Source organism: Grus americana, chromosome 7, assembly GCF_028858705.1.
Source record: "Grus americana isolate bGruAme1 chromosome 7, bGruAme1.mat, whole genome shotgun sequence".
Lineage (NCBI taxonomy): Eukaryota > Metazoa > Chordata > Aves > Gruiformes > Gruidae > Grus > Grus americana.
In genome coordinates this window covers 7647759-7674048 of record NC_072858.1, presented here as the reverse complement: position 1 = coordinate 7674048, position 26290 = coordinate 7647759, and the positions used below count along the sequence as shown (strand labels likewise).

The 26290-nt window shown below is 39.7% G+C and overlaps 1 long non-coding RNA gene across 2 annotated transcripts; it reads right to left on the bottom strand.

The window, feature by feature from the left end:
* Positions 1 to 270: 270 nt before the first annotated feature.
* On the bottom strand, positions 271 to 26056 carry LOC129208766 (uncharacterized). Of its 2 annotated transcripts, none has more exons than XR_008577883.1 (4): positions 25928 to 26056; positions 22006 to 22133; positions 17737 to 18064; positions 271 to 565 (listed from the first exon to the last, which is right to left on the bottom strand). It is a non-coding gene; the product is annotated as an uncharacterized LOC129208766 (long non-coding RNA). The 2 variants fall into 2 exon arrangements; XR_008577882.1 differs by lacking the exon at positions 271 to 565 and adding an exon at positions 4210 to 7520.
* Between the last annotated feature and the right edge of the window lie 234 nt (positions 26057 to 26290).

Genomic DNA, 26290 nt, shown 5'->3' with positions numbered 1-26290 from the left:
GCAATCAGTTGTGTTTTAATATCTTATACTGGATATTATGTCATCCCACCTAGAAAAGCCTATTTATAACAAGGACTTTTTACTGTCTCATGGCAAAGTCATTTGGAGAAACTATCCGTTTGCACCATAAGCTATTATGTCAGTGATTTAGCTCTCAAATTAGAGGTTGTCATAAAAAAAACCTCAAAACCTTGGAAGCAACAGAAGTTTCCAGACTCATATGATTTTAGGAGTCCTTCTGATTCATTTGCGCAGCTGCATTTTAAATATATTCGTCAGGGCTGAGAACAACAGATGAGTTATATGTGGGCAACTCCCAGGTAACTACCAAATATGCCATGGAGCCAGGTAGACAAAATTTGCTTCAAGCAATGACTCACTGATGAGAAAGAAACCTTCCACTCATCCGTATTCTTGTTTTATAGGCTTTTAGCTTAAAAAAGCAGGTGAGGCAGGGTTACAAATTCTGTGTAACTAACTGAGGAAGCTGAGTTATGTTTTCAGCTGCTTTTCATGACTGTGCGGTGGCTTCAAGGGAATGTGGTTCCTTCAGGCTTGTGGATTTCTGAAAAAGGAAAACAAACAAGATGGTGACTTCTTGCCCTGTCCCCTTCTCTGGTGGACTTTAAGCAGCTCCACTTGGGATCACCAACCCCCTCTCCCCACCAGAGCACAAACCACCTAACACCAAACTGATAACTTCCACGTTTCCTTCTCTGCACCAGGCATCATGACAAACAGGCTCTAAATGCATCAGGCAGTGGGTTAAATTCAAATGAAGCTTAAGTATCTTCCAATGACATCACGCCAGCCCTGTGCACAAACTGCGTGCACAGGAAAAAGCAAGATATAGCGTAGCCGTGTATGTGTGCACGCATATGCAGATGTGCAGGCAGGACGCGTGCTCCTGCCTACGCTCGCACACCTGTATACCTACACAGCACTTATTTACATAGTCGTGTGCATAAAATATCATGTACTACATTCTCTCATTACCTTCAGTGCGTTTTGGATCTGGTCCATCTCACAGATACGTTGAGTTGTATTTCACACACACAAATTGTATTTATGTAGATACTATGTAAGTATACGTCCTATCTTTGTGGAGGAGTGGCTGAATTAATTTATCAAAGCAATGCCTATTTTTGCTGATAGCAAAAAGAATTTCTTAGCTATTACCCTGGATTTTTTTCTTCTTTTTTTGTTTGTAAAGCACACAGCGCAGATTTTGGGTAACTGTAAATACATAATCCAAATCATATAATTTTTCAGACCAAACACCATACCATAATTTTCTAGGAGACGCTGCAAAAACTAAACCATGGGTACCTACAGAATACAGGATGACTATGCTAATTAGAGAACTGCATAAAATAAAACAACCCAAATGTCTACTGAAAATAATGATTATATTTGCATGTATTAAATTATAGTTTAAAAATATTGCCTGAAGTTGTGCTGGAGGGAGACAAAAATGAAATCATATTTAAACAACGAATTTTAAGAAAGTGCTGAATAACCAAAATAGCTATTCATCAGTCAATCCAAATTCTTGAACATCGATTCTAATAAAAAATTATTTGCTAGGAGGAATGTTTAGAACACAGTAACTTTTTGACATTTCCTAAATTCAAATTGAATGGGGGGCGGAGCTGCTCCTATTGCCTCTCACGCAGTTAGGCATCATTTTACATTATGCTGTGCCTGTTAGTTGGACTCATTATCAGCACATGAGTGATGCCCTTGACCTGTCAACTCCTGTATTCTGCCGTCATTATCAGAGACAGCCCTGTACATTATGGAGCTGATCTAAAATTCAGTTGAAGACAATGGAGAGGCTCCCAGTGGTTTCAATGGACTTTGGATGCCTCCCATATCAGAGGCACATTGGGTTGCGTTCTACACACACGTGAATTGCGAGCCTGTATGTTATTAGGTAAGGTCTGCTTTCTGTGCGTTACCAGATACACTGCTCTCTTTTCACCCCGTGCATTCAGCAGATAAAAGATCCAACCGCGAAGAGCTGCTCCGTTCAGAATTCAAACCTGAACTTCATCAAACGCAACATGGCTGTGCGAGGGTTGAGTTTGAGATCATTACACATGTAGGAAGCAGCTGGGAAGTTTGGATTTGTGTCTCAGATTCAGCAGAGCACAGCGGGGCCCGGGGATGAAGGCCATTTGCAGCATGCACAGCTTAGCAACAGATTTCTTCCAAGCAGGATAACTTGTAGGTGCTTTGCTAGTCTTACACCTATTATGCTCATAATTAATCTGAGAAGCGGAGAATTTGACTGAAGATCTCTTAGTGGCTTCATAGCAAAAGCAAAGTTTCATGTTTTATTCATAATTCAGCCTGTGTCATGTGGAACCAAACACGAGCAAATGCAATGCAGCCCACAACAGGCAGCGTGTCACTCTGCCTGGCTTGCATTTTCAGACAAGACAGTCATTTGTACTGCTGTTTCTAAGAAGGTGCTTTAACCTCCTGTAGCCCTGCTGCCCCCCGGTCCCTCTCTGTGAGCTCTTCTCAGCAGGGTTTTCCTCTCCGCGTGCTGCCCAGCACGGAGTTGTACAGAGGAAGAAAGATCAGATCTGCAGACTGTAATCTTTGTGATCCAGAACCTCTGCACCAAAGCTAAAAAATAAAGAAAATCAAGGGTGGAAAGGATCATGATCAGAAAATACAGAGTGCCTGGGTAGGGGCTGAAGGAAAATATTACCTCAGTTCCTCAATAAATTATGCTGTTCTGACACAGAGGCTGAGGCTCTGAAATTAAGCAAAGATGCCAAATATTACAGAGAAACTTCAACATGAAAACTGCGGTCAGTCTTTGAACTCATGCGTATAACAGACACTGGAGTATTAAAAGAACAGAGGCACTCGTATCAGCTTGGGAACTCCAGTATAATTTAGTCTGAAGTTATTCACAAACATTATCAATATTTCTGAGTTTACACTCGCACCTTTGACTGTTGACTTAAAGCATCTAGTCTGGTTCATGCTACTGGTAATGTTTACACTTTGGAATCTATTATGCATAGAAAAATTAGGGATTATCTTTGACCTGGGTCCCACATATTTTTATGCAAAACTAAATAATAGGGTTATTTATTCATTTAATCAATTCCATATATTTGCCATAAGCAGGCCTGATTTCTTCTGAGGTCGCAAACAACATCATACTTCTAGGAGGACATATGGTTTGACTATTAACGCAGATATCCTAGTCAGCATTCAAACAATCCTGAGCTCTCATATCTTTTCTCAGGTTAGGAGCACTACATATTAATATGGGTTAATCATTATATAGAAACATCAAAAAGAAAGTCATTATTGGGGTAGTCCAGGCGTGTTTAACTCTTAAATGGGGAGGGATATGTGTATTTCTTAGGAAGGAAAAAGAAAAACCATAAAATGTTCTACATTCAAACATAAACCCACCCCCCCCCAGGATTTCAGGTAATGAATGTATCAGCCTGCAGGACCTCTTGCAGACAGCTGTAGGCTCTCTCTGACCATGATGTGACTGGACAAAAGCTATATATAAGGTAACTATCACTTTGTGGCTGCTGGAGTGCAGAAATGGAAGGGTGAAGAAGACTACCTTGTCAGGTCTGAGAGTCGACAATGATAATCCTCATACCTTGTGTTATGCCATACAGTGGTACAGCTGCCTAAAGCCAAGCACTGCCTCAGTTTATGTTAAAGATGTTTGCATAGATAAAATTCTGCTTTTCCATACAATTACACCCTCCCAAGCTTCATCCTACTACCACATTAATAGATCTGTTTATTTCATATGATATCTGCTTCAGAGGACATCATCCATAGGTTTAAAAATTAATGATTCCTAATGACCTGCAGTCCAAGAATCAGAAGCTTAGAGAACTTCATTAATATCTTGGGATAATGAATTAATTCTCCTTTTCACAGTCTGTTCGACATTGCTGGCAAAAAAGAAATGGAGAGGCAAAGAATGTCAAATATATTTATCCACTTAAATCTATTACTAACTGGCTTTAAGGAAAATGAATGCATATTATTTCCTTTTAGAAGAATAAGAGTAGATTTGGTCTGAAAAAAAGAGATATTCTTTCTAATGAGGAATAGTTGATCAGTAAATCCCAGAAGTTAATGCATTCAACAATTTGAATATCATACTAGGAAAAAAATTGTTTATTCCATTCAGGCAAGGTGCAATGAACACTAGCCAACATATTTTATTGAACTTGCAAGTCATGCTGGTATAGACCTCTTAATAAAAAGAGGAGTAATTTTATTATTAGCAAATACCTGGGTGCTAGTGGGGGAAAAAGCATTACCTCCAAGTGTGAGGAGGAAAAGTAAGAGTTAACATAACAGATACTTACCACAAGCAACAGAGATCATCATTAGAATTAAATCGAATCAAATCAAATCGAATCAAATCAAATCATTTAGGTTGGAAAAGACCTTTAAGATCATCAAGTCCAACCATTAACAGCCTTTCTGTCATCCACTAAGCGAGTCACCTTGTCATAGAAGGAGATCAGGTTAGTCAAGCAGGACCTGCCTTTCATAAACCCATGCTGACCGGGCCTGATCACCTGGTTGTCCTGTACGTGCCGTGTGATGGCACTCAGGATGATCTGCTTCACAACCTTCCCCAGCACCAAGGTCAGACTGACAGACCTGTAGTTCCTTGGATCCTCCTTCCAGCCCTTCCTGGAGATGGGTGTCACATTTTCTAACTTCCAGTCAACTGGGACCTCCCTGGTTAGCCAGGACTGCTGATAAATGATGGAAAGTGGCTCGGTGAGCACTTCAGCCAGCTTCCTCAGAACCCTTGAGTGGATCCCATCTGGCCCCATAGATTTGTGAGTCTAAGTGGTGTAGCAGGTCACTATTTCCCCTTGGATTCTGCTCCCTGTCTTCCAGCCCAGGAGGTGGTCTAACTATTAAAGACTGAGGCAAAGGCGGCATTAATTACCTCAGCTGTTTCCTCAGCTTTTGTCACTATGTTTACCCTCTACATCCAATAAAGGCTGCAGATTCTCCTTACCCCACCTTTGTTGCTAATCTATTCATAGAAAAATTTTTATTGTCTTTTACAGCAGTAGCCAGATTAAGTTCTAGCTGGGCTTTGGCCCTTCTAATTTTCTCCCTGCATAACCTCACAACATCTTTGTAGTCCCCCTGAGTTGTCTGTCCGTTCTTCCAAAGACCATAAACTCCCTTTTTTTCCCTGAGTTCCAGCCAAAGCTCTCTGTTCAGCCAGACTGGTCTTCTTCCCCACTGGCTCATCTTTCAGCACATGGGGACAGCCTGCTCCTACGCCTTTAAGATTTTCTTGACGAATGTCCAGCCTTCCTGGGCAGCTTTGCCCTTCAGGACTGTCTCCCAAGGGACTCTGTCAACCAGTGTCCTAAACAGGCCAAAGTCTGCCCTCCAGAAGTCCAAGGTAGCAGTTCTGCTGACCCCCATCCTTACTTCTCCAAGAATTGAAAACTCTATCATTTCATGATCATTATGCCCAAGATGGCCTCCAACCATCACACCACCCACAAGTCCGTCTCTGGTCGCAAACAACAGGTCTAGTAGACACCTTCCCTAGCTGGCTCACTCACCATCTGCGTCAGGCAGTTATCTTCCACACACCCCAGGAACCTCATAGACTGTTTCCTCTCTGCTGTATTGTATTTCCAGCAGACGTCTAGTAAGGTGAAGTCCCCCATGAAAACAAGTGCTAGCGATTGTGAGACTGATCCCAGCTGCTTATAGAATATTTCATCTGCCTCTTCATCCTGGATGGGTCTATAACAGACTCACACCATGATATCTGCCTTGTTGACCTTCCCCCTGATTCTTACCCATAAACACTCAACCCCATCATCACCATCATTAAGCTCTAGACAATGCGAACACTCCCTAACATACAGGGCCCCCCACCACCTCTCCTTCCTTGCCTATCCCTGCTGAAGAGTTTGTAGCCATCCACTGCATCACTACAGTTGTGTGAGTCATCCCACCATGTTTCTGTGATGGCAACTATATCATAGTTTTCTTGCTAAACAATGGCTTCCAGCTGCTCCTGTTTGTTGCCCACGCTGCATGCATTTGTAGGTACACTTCAGCTGAGCTATTATTCCGGCCACCTTTTTTTGGACGGAGAAGCCCTAATTCCTATGTGACCATTCTCAGGCACTTCTGTGGTTTCTAACACATCAATAACCCCTGTGTCTTTGCTGCTGCAGGGATCTCCATCCCCTACCTCCACTGAGACGGTAGACCAAAGGACCTCGCTAGCACACTGTCCCTAAAAGACTGGCATGCAGCCCCCAGGCTTATCTCTAGCGAGCCTGGTTTTATCAGTCCCCCCCTTCAAATCTAGTTTAAAGCTCTTTCAATGAGCCCTTCTAACTCCTGTGGAAAGATCCTTTTCCCTCATTTATTTAATGACTGGAGTAACCATATCCTCCTTCGGCTGATGGAGATTGTATAGAAGCAGATGGAGTAAAATGCTAACAAACACTATGTACCAAATGTAATAGGAGATGTGAGAGCTCATCAGGATTATGCCATGGTGAGACTAATTGCCAAGGTGTCTGGAAGTTTTAACAAGCATGTTTCCTCTCCCCCCCCACCCCCCTTCTCTCTTTTGACTAGTGGATATATATTTTTTATTTATTTAGGTTTTAACACCTCCTCTTGTGATTTGGAGGCAAGAGGAATTAGTTTCAGCATCAGTACAATGCCTCATGCAACACTCCTATAGCTGAACATCTGCTTGACAGAAGGCTGGTGGAAGCTACATGCCAGTTTTTGGATTCTTTTTCATAGTTTGTGTGGCAGAAGTATTTAAAGTATTTAAGGACTCATGGGACACACCAGAGAACGGGGATCTGTGAAGATGCATAAGCTCTCTGTACAGAAACTCCAGTAACGTTGATGCAGCCTGGTGAGACCAGCCAAAGGCTCGTGCCAAGCAGGGATGCTGGCCTGACCTCAGGACATCTTACAGCATTCAGATGATGCTGCCGACTGTGCTTGCTGCAGAAGATATGCAGAAGAGCCAGACAGGTGTCTTCTAAAGATATAAGAAAGACCTTCAAAATTTGTGCCTAAAACTTTAGTGCAGAGATTGTCTGAAAGAGATGGAACATCTGGAAGAGGAAAATATTGCTCATCCAGAGAGAGAAGCTGTAGTCCATGATGTTTGGAGGAAGAGGAGTCTATAAAAGGGAGAAGCTAAGAACAAAAAGGGCCTGGGAAGCTAAAATCTCTGGCCATGAGGAGAGCAGTATTGTTGCAGGAGGCTCTCAAGAGCTGGGCAGGCGGCTGGATCACAGTGTGGTGGGAGAGTGCCCTGTGAACCAGCTTAATAAAAGTCACTACAGCAGCTGCACCCTGCAGGTATGGTGTCCTCAGCAGGTTGATTAGAGGTTGCATTTCCTCCACGTCTCAGTGGTAGGCAATTGAGGTTTCACTGTGAAATGCGGACTTTTGGCACGTTATGTGCAGGGGTCCTGGTACTTCATCTGAAAAAGGAAAAAAATTAAAGGTGATATATATTTTCTACCAATAAATTGCAGGTGGATACTGATTCCCAGGTGCAGGAGAAACTCCTCTGAGATCTGCAGGAAAGTCACAGGCTATTAAGTAGCAGAACAAATACTAGCAGAAAAATTACAGGAGCTGATGGAACAGTGCAGAGGGGAAAGGAGGGATGAACTCTGCTCCTTGCCACAGAGTCCTCTGTGACTACTCCAAAAACAAAGCTAAGAGCAGGTGCAAGACTATGTACCAGACAGAAGGTGCTACCTATAACAACATGCTTTTCAACCAGCATCAGAAAAGGAAGTTGGAAAGCAGTAATGGACTCAAGGGGAAAACGGAAAAGAAATGCCAAAAGAAAATACTCCTGAGCTGGGAACTGATGCAGATGGATAGTTACCAATAAAAAACATCACTATATAATAGGGAGATCTCAATTTATAGCTTCAAAGACTTAAAGCTGTATTTCCCCTTCTCCCTCTCTCTGTTAGAAGATTCAGGTTTTCACCCGGCCAAGGCTGGATTGTGCTTATCAGCAGCTCAAGGCTTTATGTCTCGGTGCGAGTAGTCAAATGTCTAAATGGAACTTTGTATTTAACCAAGGAGAAAATAAACCAGGACTGGTATCAGTGAAAATAAAACCTTCCAAGTTGAGAACAGGCGGTGAGAAAGACCACGATCCTGCCGCCAGCTGAGGCACAGGTGCAACTTCTAGGGGCTGGGGACCAAGGCTGGGGGTCCCGAGGTGGTGGGGCAACAAGCTCAAACCCTCCTGGTGTCTTCTGGCAACGCAGTTCATTCCCTGTGTTGCATTGGTGCTGAGTGGCACCTAGCAGCTCTGGGCAATGCCAAGGAGTGAGCACTCAGTTCCCGTATAGGGGAAGGAGAATTCCCATATAGGGGAAGGAGAATTCCCATAAAGCAGAGCAGGGAACCGAGCCCTTTCCTGGGCATGGACCAACCCCCCGCTGCAGAGCTGCCTTCGGTCAAAAGGGCTTGATTTTGAAAGACCATTGTAAGGTGTGCGGTTGTGTGCTTGCAGGCAACTGTGAGCACAAAGGCAGGACTACTTAGTGTACCTAATAACTAAAATTTTTGCATTTTTTATGGTTTTATCTCCTATGTGCTCCCATAAGTGAGATAGAAGCATATAACTGCACTTGCAACATTAATTTTCTCTCAAGCAGATTTCTCAATACCTAGTTCAGTGAATTCACCATCTGTAAAAGCAGGTAAGGTTCTGAAGTTGAGCCCTTGGAGGTTTCTTCAAAATAATGTAGTCTCAATTCATTTTCCAGGTTAGCAAACTTAGAAACAGACTCAGTTTTCTTCCTGCAGCTGTTTGCATAGCCCATGAAATGATTTGTGCACGTATGTGTCACCAAACAAATATCCCAATGCCTTTTCAATAACAAATAGACTGTGATAATGAATGTACATCTACCAGTCAGACAAGCACGTGATACTGATACATGCTATAGCATGCTATAAGAGCCAAACTCTGTCCTGTACAAAACCCAGTAAAAATAAACTGCATCTTTAGAGTTACCTTTCCAAGCTAAACTAAGAAAAATTAATGAATGTAGTTCCATCATTTAACACACAATAGGAATTTTTTTAAAATGCCCAGGAGTCTTCAGGCTGATGTGATATTATGCTTTTGCTGGTCTTAATATTATTGTTTCTGTCTCATTTTAGGTTACTCTCCAGTGTTTATTATTAATTCAAATTCTCACTATTAAAAGGAAGATATTATCCATATGGTTGACGTGCTGCTCAGTATGTTCATAAGTTCTCCAACGTTTTGATTAACACTGACAGAAACCCCTTTGAAAACATATGGCCCTATATACATCCTGTCATTTCTAATAATAGGGTACATTCTTCAGTACATTTTCTTAAGCAGATGAATTCAGTCATATTTTAGAAACATGCTAATGCTTTGTTAATTAGTCCTTTAAGGTCAGGGGGGAAGAAAAGACTGAATGAAAATAAACTTTCCCTTGAGCAGACAGTATGAGCACTGTAGATAATTTGTACAATAGAAAAACGTGATATCTATGAGTAATGGTCTCTATATAGAGCCAGATTTCTTAAACCAATTAGCTTCTGGCATATTCCTGAAGATATTCATGCTTTATTTGATATGCCAAACCCTTAAAGCTTTAGCATGAAGACTGATTTTGATGCTCATTTCACTGATTAGGTCAGTATTTTGTTTCTGGTGTTGAATTTCTATATTTATACCAATTGTTTCCCTTTTCTAACACTTTTGGGATATCACAGGATCTCAGCACTTTTCTCCCTTACACAGGCAGGTCTGATACCAAGCCTAGTAGAGATATTGTTGACTTAAATTCAGTTTGGCTTGTGCAGTAACATGGCATATTTATGTTAGAATTTGTCCCCAGAGACTACTTCCACATGCCTGCTCTGCTGGGATTTTCATCCATTCCTTTCACTGTGATGGTGGAAATTCCATGGTCTCTTTTGACCACATTTTTTCCTCACATAGCTGCTTGTACTAACCATCCTCAGACTCCACTAGCTCCGTATTTGTTCAGAGAGAAGCTGCTCATCCACAAATTCTTTAACATGATACTCCAGGATGTGACTGTGCAAGAATAAGTCAGTTAATCTACTTGAAGACTGTGCAGCACAATAACACAAATATATTTTTAAATTATGAGATATCAACGTTGTACATTATAGACCTGAATATTTTCATACAGCTCACACATGTTCAAAATATACCTGCTTGAGTTCTTTGCTCCCAAAGATGTATCATTGTCATTAATGCTGATAAATAATGATGCTAAAATTGCAAAATTGATATTAGAACATTTTCAGTTAGCATCTTTCATTTCTTACTTTCTCCCTCTATTCCTTGAGGAAAACCCAGAGACATACAATTTGATTCTTAAAAAAATTCAAAAAAAAGTAGATTTTTTCTTCCTTTTCTTCTCTATCTCCTCCCCCTCTGTTCGCTCCTGCTTTTTCCCTTGGGACAAGTCCCTGTCTGGGCTACATCAGTGAAGCATTTCTGGGCAAAAAGCCATCAGTCCTTATGAAGCTCCATCTCTGACTATTACTGCAGATAGTTTTCTTTGAGCCCATCAAATCTCTCCTTCTCTAGACTCCTCTCGAAGAAAATATCTTGTAAAAATTGTGGTCTTTGTCTGTAGGAAGGTAGGTAGGAGAAACTGAGTGTGTCTGAAAGACCTTTGGAAGCTGCAGGATGATGTTATCAGCACTCCTGCTCCTTAAGGACAGTGAAACTTTTCAACTCCTAATCAAACCTTACCCATACCGCAGAGAGCAGCTCCCTCCACATCTTGTCTCATGAAGGACCAGCCAAGACAAAAGAAATAAATGCCATATAAACTCTACATATTTTCCATTCCAGGTATAAAGCACGTTTATTTGATTTCGCCTACTCTAACATGCATATGAATAGCATTTATATAAATAATGATACGCAACCAAACACCTAGAAAATGGAACGTCATCGTGTGTATATAATACCCTTTTTAGGACCTAATGGGAGAAAGAATGAAACACCTCTAACGAGGTTAGCAGAGTCATTCAGAGCTCATCTACGATAAAACGGAAGGTAAGAGCATAGGGAGACTAGTGCAAAAACTGGAAGAGATTGGAAGCCTCCACCATTGATGGAAAATCAAAACAATTAAAAAACCTCAACAAGCAAAAGGATATTTGTGGTTTTGTTGCCTAAAGTCTGTATACTTTCAACGAAATTTTTTGCCCTGTTGTACTGAGTTTCAAGAGCAGTACAAGTTTTGTTTACTTTCAGATAAAATATGATCTTTTACACTTTGCTTTACTCTGATAATTTGTACCTGCATTTTTCAAGCTGCCCATCCTCCCTGCCTTGCTTTTTCAGAAACTGAGACATATGAATTGCCTTCAGACCAACGACATACGGCAGCCTTGCAGGTAACTACTTACTACTAATAAAACCGTGTCTGTGCTATGCTCTTTATCTCATGATACTCCTTAAATTACAATACTGTTATTCCACTTCCCCCCCACCCCTTTGGTTCTACATTATTTAAACTGCTGCACATGATACTGAAAACTTGAAGACTGTTATCAGTTTAGGAAAAGGGTTTTAAATGGAAAAGATTAAGCTTTTGGCCTGAATCCAGCAAGCACTTAAATGCATGAGTAACTTTACTCCCATGAGTAGTGTCTTTGAAGCCAATGGGACCAGCCATGCATGGAGGAGCGCACGTTTGTGTAGACGTTGGGGAGAGTGGGCTTTGCTGCAAGAGCTCCAGGTTCAAAACTTACGCCTGCGTTTAGCCGCATGCATGTGCTCAAATTCATAAGACGTTAACGTACTATACATGCTCACTACACTTTTTCCAAATATCAGAGCTTTATTGCTATGTTATTATTTTTTCCCCTCTAAAATAGGCAGCTGTTCTTCATTTTTTTTCTTACCTATATGCCAGATTTAAGAAGAGTCAGATTTCAGTTTTTCAGAGAAAATAAAACAAATTAATGTTTCAAAACCACAGAATACATATTTTAATATAAACATAGGGCTTGGAAATGCCTAACCAGGTTCTCTTTAGACTGTCAGAAAATGGGAAATAGGCATAAAAAGCCAGTAGTGTACCGTAACAACTTTCATTCCCCCCCCGAAAAAAAGTCAGGATATTTTACATCTGCATCTTTCCTGTCCCACTGTCAGCTACTGCTTTCCACCATTGTAAATGCTCTGCACAAACTTAATTTATGTTTAAACCTTTTGCTTCCAGGTTTATGCCAGTCACCAGCACCACTGAGAGACAGCCAGAAGTCAGGTACTAAAAATTATTGTCCTACGAAAGATACCAAAGTTACCCTTCAGTTTGTCTCAAATGAAGAACTACAACTTGTTCTCAACTACCAAGAAGATGCATCCCTGCAGGGATGAAAGCAAATCGCAGCACAAGAGATGTAGTCCTATCAAAGAAATTACCTGACAAAGGAACATGGGATCATGAGATACCTGAGTTAAAATTTCAAAAACCTGGCCCAATTCCGTATAGCATGCTGTAGGCAGAGCCACCCCACTGATGTCAATGGTAGCAGTGATGAAACAGGCCATGCGTGCGCTGCAGTCTTCCATCACGCTGGCCGTACCCTGTGGGACTTCAGGAAAACTTACTGGGAACGCATGATCTTCTGCAAATAAGGCATCATCCACAGCCTATGTCATTGGGGCTGTGCAAAAGTAAACGGAATTATGAATGGCTAAATGCGGTAGATTGACCCTGTCAAACTGCGTTCCTCTCACAAAACAGTAATATACCACAGTTTTGGGGTTTTTTTAAATTAACTTTTTACTTCCTATGCTGAAACTTACTACTTGTTCAAACACACTCAGACAACACAGACCAGTAAAAAGATTTTCCTATGACAATGTATATTTGTGAGATGAAGTAGTCTTATATCTAGCTGGTTGATTCAGGAGAAAAAAAAATCAATGCACCTGCAAAACGTATTTCTAAGGGTGATGAAGCTCCCTGCTACAGATTGCAGTGCCTAATTTGCCAGATATTTGTTTCCTAGCTATTATTGCCTGCTGAATATTTTAAATCCATTGTAATTCAATATTCAGGCCAAGTCTAAAATAAACCTTTTATTTTTTTTTCCTTTTGATTATTTTCATTAAAGATATTTTTGTCTTCAATCTTCCATTTCAATCTTGGCCTTTTAAAAGGCCATCTTCAACTTTAAAAGCAGCCTTAATTACTAGACATTTTGTCTCCTGCTTGGCAACATAATACAAGATGAGGAAACTGGATGCAGAGTCAAATAAATTCGTAGCACCATGCAGAAGAGGCAATAGGATGTTATATTCCGTTAAAAGCAGGAAACAATTGATATTAAGGCCCAGTAACAGATTATTGTATCCCGTTTTTCAGGTGTAAAAGTACTAGCTCAAATTTTCTAAAGTTAGTTAAAGACAGAAACATATTGACTAATTTTCAAACAGTAGCCAGTAGAGTTAGTGCTTTATTCTCATAAAGTTAACAGGATTTTGAAGAGTTTGGTTTTGTGTGAATACTTCTGGGGTGAGAGCTGTATAATTCTAACTGCATCTTTAGAGCGATTAGCTACCTTTGGGGAAAAAAAAAAAAGGTGGCCTTTTCATTAGCTCATGTGATAAAAGTAAAGGAATTTAATACAATGTGATTCTCTCATTAGGGAATACCACGAACTCTATTCCCACAATCTGAGTCCTATATAAAGCTTTAAAAACGTCAGTGGAACTGGAATTTCAGGAGTTATGGTCCAGGTCCTATTTATAGAAAGATTACGTGCTTTCAAGGACAAGGAAAAAAAATGATGAATCATTTCAAGAAAAAAGGGACGGATTTTTTTTAGCAGCTGTATATAGTGACAACAATGGAAAGAAAACTGGTAAGTGAGAAAGGACTGAAGGTGGCAAATACACAAGCAGTAATGTCTTCCTGCACTCCTGAACCGTACTGATGCTTAAAAATGGGATGGGGATTCCGTTCGGCTGTGCCACGGGTTCCTGTTCTCTGTGCCTTAGTCTAGAAAGACGGGAGAGAAAGGGTATTTGCAACCATAATAGGATTCCTTCCTTAACAACACCTGATTAGTTACCAAATCTTGCTGTTTCTTAAAGGAGTTATTGACTTAAAGGAGTTATTTGCCTGTTTGCCCTGCTTCACAGTCTTAAAGCATTTCTTTTTCTCAGCCTTTGGGGTGATGGAGAAATATATTCATAGTAGGATGAGGCCTGATCTGGGTGGGAAAAAGCTCTAGTGATTGTTTTTGGAAAAAAGTGTAAGAAATTGTAATGCATTGTCTTATTCCTTTCTCTGGGTTTAGTTGGCTTTAGGGATTTGGGGGTGGATTTAAACAAAGCTTTTAAAATGAATGTTCGAATTTTCAAAACACTAAGGTGTGAGGTATGCTGGTGGCCATAAGCTATTGAGAAAATTGTGAATATCTCTGCAACACACTGCTATGCATCACATTTTGAAATGTACTTGTTTTCTCAGGTCAAGAGGTGGTTAGGGAAAACAAGAAGTAGCAGTAACTTTATTTACACAGCCAATGCCTTCAATGCTAGCTGTGCATTGGGTACTAGAAAAATACATCTATCATCTCATTTTTTTAATTACAGACATGGTATGTCACCACATCTTCACACTTCTATTTTTTTTTTACTACACAATAACTACCTTGATTACTTTCATATCTTCTTATTAAATCAGTGACAACTTTGGTTTAATCAAGGGAGTACAGGGCGGTAAGCGTTTCCCTAACATCTGTGCAAATTTTTTTGTATCCAGGAAACACCTGAGATACGTGCACTGCTTGTGATCTGCATGGGCCCGTCATGGCAGTGATGCAAAAATGGCATTTAAATGCCACATTTCTCAAGGGTCTCAGGAGACATGTTAGAGAGAGGAGACCAGAAAAGGCAGCAGAGGAGGAGCTGCATAGCCCATAGGTGCCCACGGTGTGTTCTGAGGAAATCAGTTCCAAAGATGTGCATCTTTTTTGTTCTTTTTTTTTTTTTTTAAAAAAGCACTGTCCATTGATTTTTCTGTATTATTTATGACACTGCACACGTACCCAGGGAAGAGGGAAGTAGAAGGGTGGAGAAAAGGTATTCACGCACCCCGCTTTAAGCACCTAATTTACTTTCTGCTTGGCAGTCATGCTGCTTTATCTAATCGCTGAAGAGAGATTTGCTGCCCCAAAGGGCAACTCAAAGCAGCTGCTTTAGGTCCTTGAGCTGAATTGTGCCCTGAATGACAGCTGTCAAGTGATTTGTCACCAACACCAGCAAGCCCATAACGGTCCCAAATATTTTCCATTGAACAGAAAGTCTTCTAGTAGAACAGCTTTAATGATGGAAGAAAGATTTGATTTGGCTTCTATATTAAGTCCATGATAGTGTTAATCCCATAAAAATATAAAACATCCAGAATTTCTCTCTAATAATTGTAAACACTGCTTCCTTTGTCAACTTTTTGATTTATTGGAACTTATTATAGAGCTAGACTTTATTGTATTTGCTTATGATACCACAGTAATCTTTTCCCAGGCTTTCACTTTATTTTGTTACATTTATCTAGCAAGCCAGATTCACACTCCCACAGTAACCATATGGAGAAAAGCCACAAAAGCTGTTAAGTACATTTAATTACTGTTTTGATGAGCTCATATTTTAATTATGTTTATTGATTCTGTGTGTGTTGAAATAGTTTTAGCATTTCAAGAAAAAAAAAAGGAATCAATATACTGTAATTACTGGGCAATTTATAATTTTTCTGTGTAATTAAAACTTTCATATAATATTTTTAACACTTTTCACTAATCCTTCAGCTGTGATTGGCTGCATTTCCTTCTATGTTTAAGCAAGCTTTAATTTTCATTCTTCCACAATGTGAAGCTAAGTTCAGGACTAAACATCATTTCCATCAAATACTTTCCTTCCCCTTAGACCTTCGTAGGAAATCAAAAATAACATGCATATGGTATTTACTAACACAACACCAGTTGTGACACGTTGGTACATCTTCCACTTGGAGCCGTCATGACAGCACTGGCTAGCACCGTAGTAACAGCTTGACGGGTAAGACAGCTAAGAAAGAGGTCTTCCTAATGTAACTGTCACTGTCCTATTTCATCACAACAGCTGGCATTTTATCTAAAATGGTAAAATATATTATTTGACTTTAAAAAATCCATATGCCTCTATTCAGGTAGAAAATTATTTAAGGTTGGTCTCAGACTTTTAAATGAAATTTTCCCTTGGGTAGACCTAACTTTTGGATTATTTAAAATGGTAAAGCAGATGTAAATGTATGGGGACCTGATCCTCTAGTGGTATAACTGGCAAAATCCTTTTGTTTGCATGGAGCGTAATTTTTGTTTCCCGGTGAAAGAAATTTGGACACAAAGTTTGGCTGAAAGCAGGTACAGCCACACATTTGGGTTGTAGAATGGTGGGGAACCAGGCAGACTGTCAAGCAACTGTTGTTGCCTGTCATGATGAAGAGAAACATGTTTTTCTCCAAATAAATTTGGTTTTTTGCATATAGGTAAATTAGATATTATGGGATTATAAATCACAGGTACAGTTCTTGCTCAGTCACCTTATGGACCTGTTGGTCTACATGAAAGGACCTGATAAGCAGGTCCTGTGTATAGGAAAAAGATTTAGCAGTGGCAGCATAGGCTTTTTTACCAGAGGGACCTGAACAGAGGTTGCTTTCACCTGACACTAGAATTTCAAAGATGTGACTGAGTTTTGAAATTTCAGGATTTCTCACGTGATGAAAATTTCATCCTCAAGGGAGTTCTGATGTTTGTAGACATGAGATGGTGAGCTTCAGACCCTTCTCCTTTACTTTGTCTCTGGGCTTTAATTGCAACAGTATTAAAAGCAAGAAGTAGTGTTATACCATTCAGCCATCAAGCTCAGTTTTCATTTAGTTGCACCCTTGCATGCCACATGGACAGCAAATTAAAGAAAAGAAAAAACAAGTCAACTGCTTATATTTTAAGACTCTGATTGTAGAAGCATCATTTCCACCCTTTCAATATACTTTTGAATCTATGACAAAATGCTAGAAGGTTACTCTGTGCTCCTGACAGTCAAACTGGATTTGTTAGATGAAGAGCTATTCTTGAGGTATTGTACCCTTGGCTCTCAAACTCAATCTTAAATTACCAAACAGAAAGAAATATCTTTTCTGTGGAACTCATCTTAACTTGACCCCAGGCATATAACATTAGCAGGGCTGGAAACTAGGTGCTGGCCAAGGAAAGAGAAAGGACTTCGTCTATTTTAGTACTGTATATTACCTCAAGGTCATGAGATTACTGTGAGAAGGGGCAGAATGTATGACTCTGGTAACAAAAAGAGGTATCAAGAGCTGAAAGAGAATATTTATGGGAAAAAAACACGTGATAGCAACAAATAGAGCCACCTGAAAGAAAAGTAGAAAGGATAGATAGGAAGAATACAGAAACAACGCATAACTGTCCATTTGGAACATGATAGGCCATGATTAGAGAAGGTTCAGGTGTCATCTTGACCCCCAGAGAAAAGTCAGTGGAAGAGGAGAGAACGGGGAAATAGCGTGGAGGCACACAAAGGTGGAAGCCTCATTTGCTCCTCTTTGGAGCGCTTACCAGAAAAGTGAACCTTGGTTCTGACCAACTGCCCCTGCTACAGACTGGGAGAGCCCCAGAGATGTCACCAGGAATCAGAGCAGTAGAGCTCTGCAGAAATTGCTCCAGAGCCTCATCTGTCTGTTGCAAAGCAGATTTCACTGAGGTGTCCAGCCAGGCTGGAGAATCCTGCCGCAGCACTGCTGGGGACAGCAGGAGGGATGGGGAGGGAGATCACCAACAGGAGCCGGTGTCCTCACTGCTTGTACCTGCCACGGAATCTGCAGGTTCTGGAGTGGTTTCCACAGGCACCAAGATACAAGAGCCTTATCTGGACATCTTTTGGAGTCTGCAAAACAAGTGTCAAATTCAGCGTTCACCAAAGTCAACATTAACAATTTCTTTTGATATCAGCAATGTTTTCATTAACCCTTGATGCACTTTTTAGACAGCCTCATTTCTGTGTGTGTCTGTAAACATTCCGTTCATACTCTTTACTGTAAATTCAAGTATATTTGTTTCCTTTGTTGCTGACGCTACTTTTCTTCTACCATCATTTAATAACATAGTTTTCTCTCAACATAAAACACATACTGCATACATAAATATGAAAACCTGGTCAGGTATATATACCTGGGAAAATGAAATGAGAGAGGACTTAAGCAGTCCTAGCTACTTTCCACAATGCAGAACTCTCATTTCAAGATAAAAGGCCAAAAATTCTGCAAATACACCACTATAAACCCCAGCTAGTTCTCTTGAAGTTGGAGGAGCTATTTATGGTTTCTGCCATGAAGAAGCCAATCTTTCCCCAGGAAAGACTGTTTGATGTCTGTCTGTTGACTTCTGCGAGAGTGGGGAGGACATGCAGGAGGATTTGCTGGTGTAGCATGCCTGATTAATTTAAGCGCACATTACTCACTGAAATAAAAGATTTCGGATAACCGAGATGGTAGTGGTGAGATGGTTGATTAGGCTAAGAGTTGTCAGCTGCATGAATTTGGATCAGTGTCAGCCATAACTTTGAAATTCCTGTCTTTACTATGTGTGACAACATTATTGGCGTTTCAAGATAATTTCTTAGGTTTTTTTTAAGAAAAAAATACAAAGGATAATAAAAATACTCTACTTCAGAAAGACTGCTTTGCTGTCCTGGGCATACGCATACAAACAGTTTCCAAACAGCTTGTTATTCACCCATTGGGCTGGTAGAACTCCTCCAAAGAGGTTTCCAGCTAAGGGATAAATACCCATTTATACACTCCTTTGCAATGCTGTATAATTTACCTGACAGGCCAAAATGGCTCCTGCAGATATGTTACAACTCCAGACAACCATGCAGATAATTTTCAAGAGCACAGCTACATATCAGAAAATCTTTTGAACATTGGTACATGTGTAAGTACAGCACATATGTTTCTCAGTGTAGTAACTCAGCTGTTTCATTTCTCTCTTTTGCTCAATATTCAGCCCCTTGAGAGTTCCAACCCTGGCTCCAGTTTGGCAGTTTCACACACATAAAAGTCTTGTTCGTGCAAGTTTTGTGAGCCACCAGACAAAAATAAGATTTTTTTTTCTGACTTTTTTTTTTTGCATTGCATCTCTAAACCAGAAAAACACAATTGTTTATGAGAAACATAATCAGGCCCTTTTCATTTCAATTAGCAGCATGGTTGCTGCTAATTGTCTGTCCATGATCTTTGTTATTAGACCAAAATGAGATAAAGAATATAGGTGAATTAATCATCTGTGAGGACAATGAGAAGCTGACCCACATTAGACAGAACAATAAAAATTATATTTGTCCTCTCAACCGATGAAAGGAAGAGGAAAATTCCTGGTGTGCAAGTTCATACCTGTGTTTCTGGCAAGTTTGTGTAAAGTGTCTGAACAACCATCAGAAAATGATGACTGAACTGCAAGTGCCCCTTGCATCCAGGGGCATCTCAAGAGATTTGCACCCCGGGTACTTCTCTTGCTATGAAAAGATATTCAGAAACATCACCAGGAGAGCTGTAGCCCAGAAGCACCCAGCAGATAAATTTAAGACCTCTCTTCCCTTAACATATCTCCCCCTTGCACTGCTGAAAACCAGAACCCTCCATCCTCCAGATTTGACCTGGCGCTCATCAATTCTATCATTAATCTGATGAAACCTGTTAAATTTGAAATTATTCCTCTGAACTCCTCCAGCTGCTGTTATGAGAGGGTAAGGTCATGAAAATTCAAGGTCAGTTAAAACTAATAAGTGTAATAATTTCATCACATCTAACACCTTTTTCATGGAAACACTGAAGTCAAAGACCTGAGGAAAATTTTGATACTTTAGCAATACTTTTTAAGACCTGCCGAATATTTCTAAATTGTTCCATTTTAAACAGTGTTTTAAGATATTTTCCAAGCACTGCTCAGACTAGCAGTTCTTGTTCACTTTTGTTTATTCATTGGTTATTGACAGAGTAATTAAAATTTACTGATTAACACATTTAAACTTAGTACTGCTGCAGATCATTTTTTCTTGCCTGTGAGCAGAGACCCAAAATTTTGCTTTGTAAAAGATTAAGAGTCACAGGCAGTTGCATCTCATTGCTTCTTCAAATAAGAAGTTAAGAGCCCAAACTTAATGACAACCTCATTCTTTGTGCGTGGGAACCTGCTGATTTGCTTGCTGACTGCTTGCCAGTTGAGGACCTTTACTGGGCAGAATCTTTTTTCTTCACTTGGCTTATCCACAGAAAGTAATCACAGCAGGTTTAAAAAAAAAAAAAAAAAAAGCAAACAAACCAACCCCAATTATCAGAAATGATGGCAAGTCTATCAAAAAGACTTCTGTGAGGTCTCATGTATGGATGAATCTGTAAATGTCAAAGGACAAGAAAGAAAGATGTAGCAAAGCCACTGAAGTCTTCTTGACATTAGGTGCTGTCCAGAACAGATTCTCATGTAGATATTGATGTCGCTAAATCTCACAAGGAGCTGCACAGCTGTAGTAAATGAAAATTTGTCTAGAAAAAAGATTGCAAATGGTGTAAAATTTGTTATTGTCATCAGACTCTGTGCAACAACTATGAGACCTACCCATATCCTGCTCACTGCGTGTTTCACGAAACTATCAGTAAACATGAAGGCTCACCTCTGTACTATGCACATCCATGCAAAGTCACACACACGCACATAGACCCCTTCTCTCCTGTCAGGGTTACATTCTTCTACAAGAACGTTGAGAATGAGGGATGCGTGTTGTCCTCAGTGCATCTGCCTATGGGAATCAGAGACCTGCTTTGTTGACTCCTTCCTTCACCCTACTGAGAATTTAATTCCATGAAATAAATCCAAACCCACAACAAATCAATATGAAAAATACAGAGCCTGATTTTTGCCACGTCAAATTTCACTGCAAAAGTAGGAGCACAAGAATTGTGTAAGAGTAGCATTAAGTACTGGATTTCTTTCCACGCTGCAGGAGATTTATGTCTGTAGATATGTGCAATGCATTGAAAAATTAATGTAACAAAAGCTGCCTTCAAAAGAATAGCGTAAAAGTGAAGGAAAAGTCAAACTAGCAGAATAACTGCTAGGGAAGAAGTTGGTTGAACGTTTCTGCCATCTGTTAATAGGTTGTCAGCTGGCACGAATAATGATTCCCCTTACCTGGGGGTCACTTTCCTGCGTACCTCTCCTTCCCCCGGTTCCCCAGCCACTCCAAGCAGGTCACTGGGGAAGGGGAAATCAGAGTGTTCCCCATCATAGGGAGAAATCAGAGAGGGTACAAAGTTTCACTTAGCTTTAGATTAGTCTAAATTAAATAGAGTGGCCTGGGGAGGGGTCTCAGCCTGCGGGGCAACCTGATAGTGAAGCTAGAATCACAGTCTATCTATGTTCTAAATTGATGGCAATGAAAATAATACTCCCCAGACACAAAAGTACACTTGTTTTCAGATTAATGCATCCTGAATGTGAGCTTTTCATCTCCTTTCTGAATGAGTTAACGTGTGCTCGTTTGCCTTGGCCAGAAACTGAACTGCAGGTTCATTATTTGGAAACTTATTTGCACTGAAGTCCATAAGGCCAGTGGCTTGGAAAGATGAAAACAGCTTTCCACAGGCTCTCATTTTGGGAAAAGCTGGTTGCCCAGGGCTGCCAAATGCATTCCCAATGAACTCCTCCATTTGCATGTTATATTTGGGCCGAAATTGAGACAGCGAATACCTAACTGCTCTCAGGCCTGATCCAAGGATCTCCAACTGCTCTTTGCGAGGGTGAATGATGCATTTGAAAAACAATTCATACCTCTCACCGAGGAGCCCGAGAATGCTGTCATCTTGCGCTAGCACTCAATGTTCCCTCTTCTCAAAGAGCATCGGTATTTGCCATAACAGCCAGATCCCGTGCTCGTATCCATTAATTCCTGGAGTGCGCTGTCAATTAAATGTGCAATGGATGATAATTTCACAAATGTTCTAGCTTCATTTTGTGTTTTCTAAATTGTTATTAGTACAGAATTAAATTATTCTTTGATTAATACAGCAACACATTTTTTGGTGCTCTCAGATATTGCCTGTTCAATAGTACAACTGTGTATTTTTCTCCCTTATCTGTGGATAGAAGATGTAAGATAGAAGATAGTTGCAAAATACATCTGTCAAGATAAGCTTGTAACTACTGTTCTTTCTGTAACTGGAGAAAAATTACACTAATTTAGACACAGATGTTTTGTTACACTTAGCTTCAGTTCAATTTTCAATGGAACGGAATAGTGAAAAAAAAATAATTTAAAAGTTGGATTGAAAAGCCAAAATAGCATCATCAGTTCATTCCAAAAGATATATTTTGATACTGTCAAAACATTTTCAGACAGTCTGGCAACACCTGACTTCACAAAGTATTTCAATTCTGACAAGCGGTGTGTATCTTGTACACGGTCTCTTCAACGTTTCTCCAGTCTGATGTCATTTTATATTTCTCTTTAACTATAGACTATTCAAATTAATGAGACTTATTTGCAATATGTTTTTAGCTGCTATTATAACTGCACAAACAACTACCCTTAGTCTCAGCTGATAGAAACTCCCCAAGTACAACCAGTATCAACACTGTTAAATCAGAAGTACTATCCTTGGCCTTGGTCATTCACATGCCTCGATCAAATCTCCTTTTTCCAAGCATTAGTTTGTTATCTCCCTGCTATCTGTGCCTACGGCTGTGACCGCATCCTGGAGAACACTAATTCCACATACTGAGAGCAAAAGAAAAGCCCCACAACTGCTTGTTCTAGAGTCCTTGACAAATGGCCATTGATTCACTGAATCCAGCCTACCTGAAATCTTCCTTATAATTTCATATTGACACTGCGAACACCATTCCCAGACATGCAATATTGCTGTGCACTCATACATGGCTGCTTGCTATTTCCATAACTGGCTGTGTTTTGAAAAGACCTGAAGATGAAATCCCTGCGTTATAAAAACCTGACTTTGTAAACTCACAAATTCACTTTGACGCTCGGAAGAAAGTTGTTAAATGATCTTTTTTTTTTCCTATGGTGCATACAGTGAGAATATGCATGGCATAAATTGAAGAACCGAGGAAAACCTCTTTCTCAGCTCTGGAATTCCCCCCCAAACAGTGGCATTGCTGTGCAGTCCAGGGAAAACAGTATCTGGGTTTGCATCAGTGAAATCCCCGCCAGAAATAAGAATATCATGCTACAGGACAGGAATATAAACGCACAATTCAAATTCCTTTACTGGTAAATCACAGAATATCATACTTTAAGATCACAAACTCATCACAAATATATGAGCTGAGAATATTTTAAGAGGTTTCTGTAAGCTATTAATCTATTGTGGTCTATTTAGTGATTGCTCTGTATTATAGGGCGCATTTCACAGTTGTCTTGACTACAGACAAATCATGAAAAACAGACAGGCATACTTTTATGCATTCATAAACAGAACAGATCTAAATTTAGCTTCATAAGAGCAGTTTATTCAATTACTGAAATACTTAGAATGAAATACTTATAATGTAACAATCATGTAAAACATGAGACTTCAAGGTTGCCTTGGCACAGCTCTGGTGACTGACAGCTCACTTTTGACTATGCACGTACAGCTAAGCTCACTCTGTTTCTCATCCGTGTCACTAAAACCCTCCGATCACTGTACATGATCGCATCCAAACCAAGGCAAACCATGTTAAAGGCAAAATACATTATACAAAATAACCTAAAACTGGTTAAAAAAAACCCCAAGCCAAACAACAATATTGTTTCCAGTGGTATTTTAGCTCTGATTTTGGGAAGATGCATGCAGCTATGCAAGTATCTCCTTCTCTTTGTGGGATTTTCGTCTGCATTCCAGCATGCGTGCTGGTGAACCACTGTGAACCCAATGATCTTATCCAGTTAATTCTTCTAGACTTCATTTTAGCAAAGCTTAAAATTAAAGTTACTCTCACAAATAAAAATGTTAAGACATTTGAACTCACTGGAGCTTTTGAACACTGGTTAAATTTTAAAATCTATGCTGGTTAAACATGAATTATCATTTTACTTATGAAGTACATTTAAAAAATATTACAATAAAGAAGAACTGTAGAACTACACAGCCATCCACTAAAGTGAGAATATAAATTCCCCAATCTAATAGTTATTTGACTGAGCTAATATTGAAACACTTAATAGCATTTAAACAAAAAATGTTCAAATTTCTTTTAAAAGTAGTACTCTGATCATAAGATTTAAATTATCATATTCATTAGAGAAATCCTGTGCTAGGAGTGAAACTCTAACATTGTAGTGAACCAAATTGACACACAGAAATATATTTGCCTTAAAAAGAAGATAGACGCTAATGTGGGATATATTGGCACATGGAAATATTCTTTGTCAGGGCTACTGTATTTTTCCCCAGAGCAAGTTATCCCTTAACTTTCCCCATTTTTCTATTAAAAAGACAATCAATATTTTGAAAGAATGAATTAACAGCAGTTTCAAAACATGACAGGAGCAGGCAGAAAAGACACGGCCGTATGTCTTCATTTTCATTCTAAATATAAATGAAAACATGAGTGTTTATTTTCAAGCCCGCAGACCAAAGCATCTAATTGATCCCACTTGGGAGACAGGGTCTGAATAAAGGGCCATTATGTTTTGATGAGATACGCAATTGCCTTGAACTTGCCAGGAGTTCAGGTGTGGATATATCTGTACCCCGAGCGCTTGCAGGAATGTCGGTTTCTGCGCGCTCCTGCTCCTGCATCTGCCTCGCGTAGCCCTTGTAGGGACCGGCTCTATTTCACTAGAATAACTTCGCTATTCATGAACAATGAGGTTCAAATTGTACTTTTCTTTAACACAACATTAACTCTCAAAGAGCTGGAAATTCAGTATTCTGTTCCCTAAGCTTAGATTCCAAATCAGTCACTGAGAACATTATATGAGCAGTAATCCCATTAAATATATCATCTTGCAAATATCTAAATCCAGTTAATTAACTTGTATTGCAAAAGAACTCCAAGATACAGTTTTCAGTGAGCAAACTTACATTTTAGGTTTCTAATTATATCAGAAATAAGTTTCATATCTCCTTTTTGTTTAAAAATTAAACTCACCTAAAAATGTATAAGCATTGGCAAAATAGGTGTTATAGACATACAGAAATTTAAAAAATCTGAGTGTTCTTTATTAAACTCTTATCTTGGGGAGAGCTTATAGAATCACAGAATCATTTTATACAATAGAGGCCCCATAAACGTTGAAAAAGGGGAACATTATCTGAAGAAAGTTGTAAAATATTTTCCACTTATTAACTAAACAGGAACAAATGACTGGACAGGTAATAATTGAGGTAATTTTGCAGTTCACAAAGAATGCAGTATTACAATTCCTCTACTTGGAAATTAGTTTACTAAAGGCTGGGACTGGTGAGAGCATAAGAAGAATATCAGAAAAAATTCTTTGCAGCCCAAAGTGATTAAAAAAAAAAATAGATAAAAAGAGAGTTTTCAAAAGCTAAGAACTAAGTCATTTTATTATGGCTGCAGTTAAGAGTGAGGCACTCTTCCAGTGAGAATATATTTAAAGTACACTGCGAATTTATGTCGTCATGTGATTTCACTTCACAAACAACTATAAAAATAAAGCCAACGAAAGGCCGGCTCAGGCTGTCTCAGGGTGCTGCTCATCAGGCTGTTTTCTTAAAGTACTCACCTACGATTTCCCCTCCTTTTCCAAGGGCAGCAATGCCTCGCTAAATCACCAGGATAGCTGTTTTATTCCGGACCGGGATCAACGTCCATCAGCAGAGAGCGGAGGGGAGGGGAGCAGAGGGGGCCAAGCAAACCTCGGCGTATTACGGAGCAGGATTCTGCACAGGGAGCGGACGGGGATAAATGAATGCTGTATTTTCAGGGCTGCCTATAACCATTTATTTTGCTTTGAAAAGGAACAGTAGTTGGTAAGTGAAAACATTTTAAAGTACTTGAAAATAATTTGACACCACTCCAAGTTTAAAAAGAAAAACTGATCCTAAAAGGTCTTCTTAAAGTATTGTTGGGTACTATGCAAAAAATA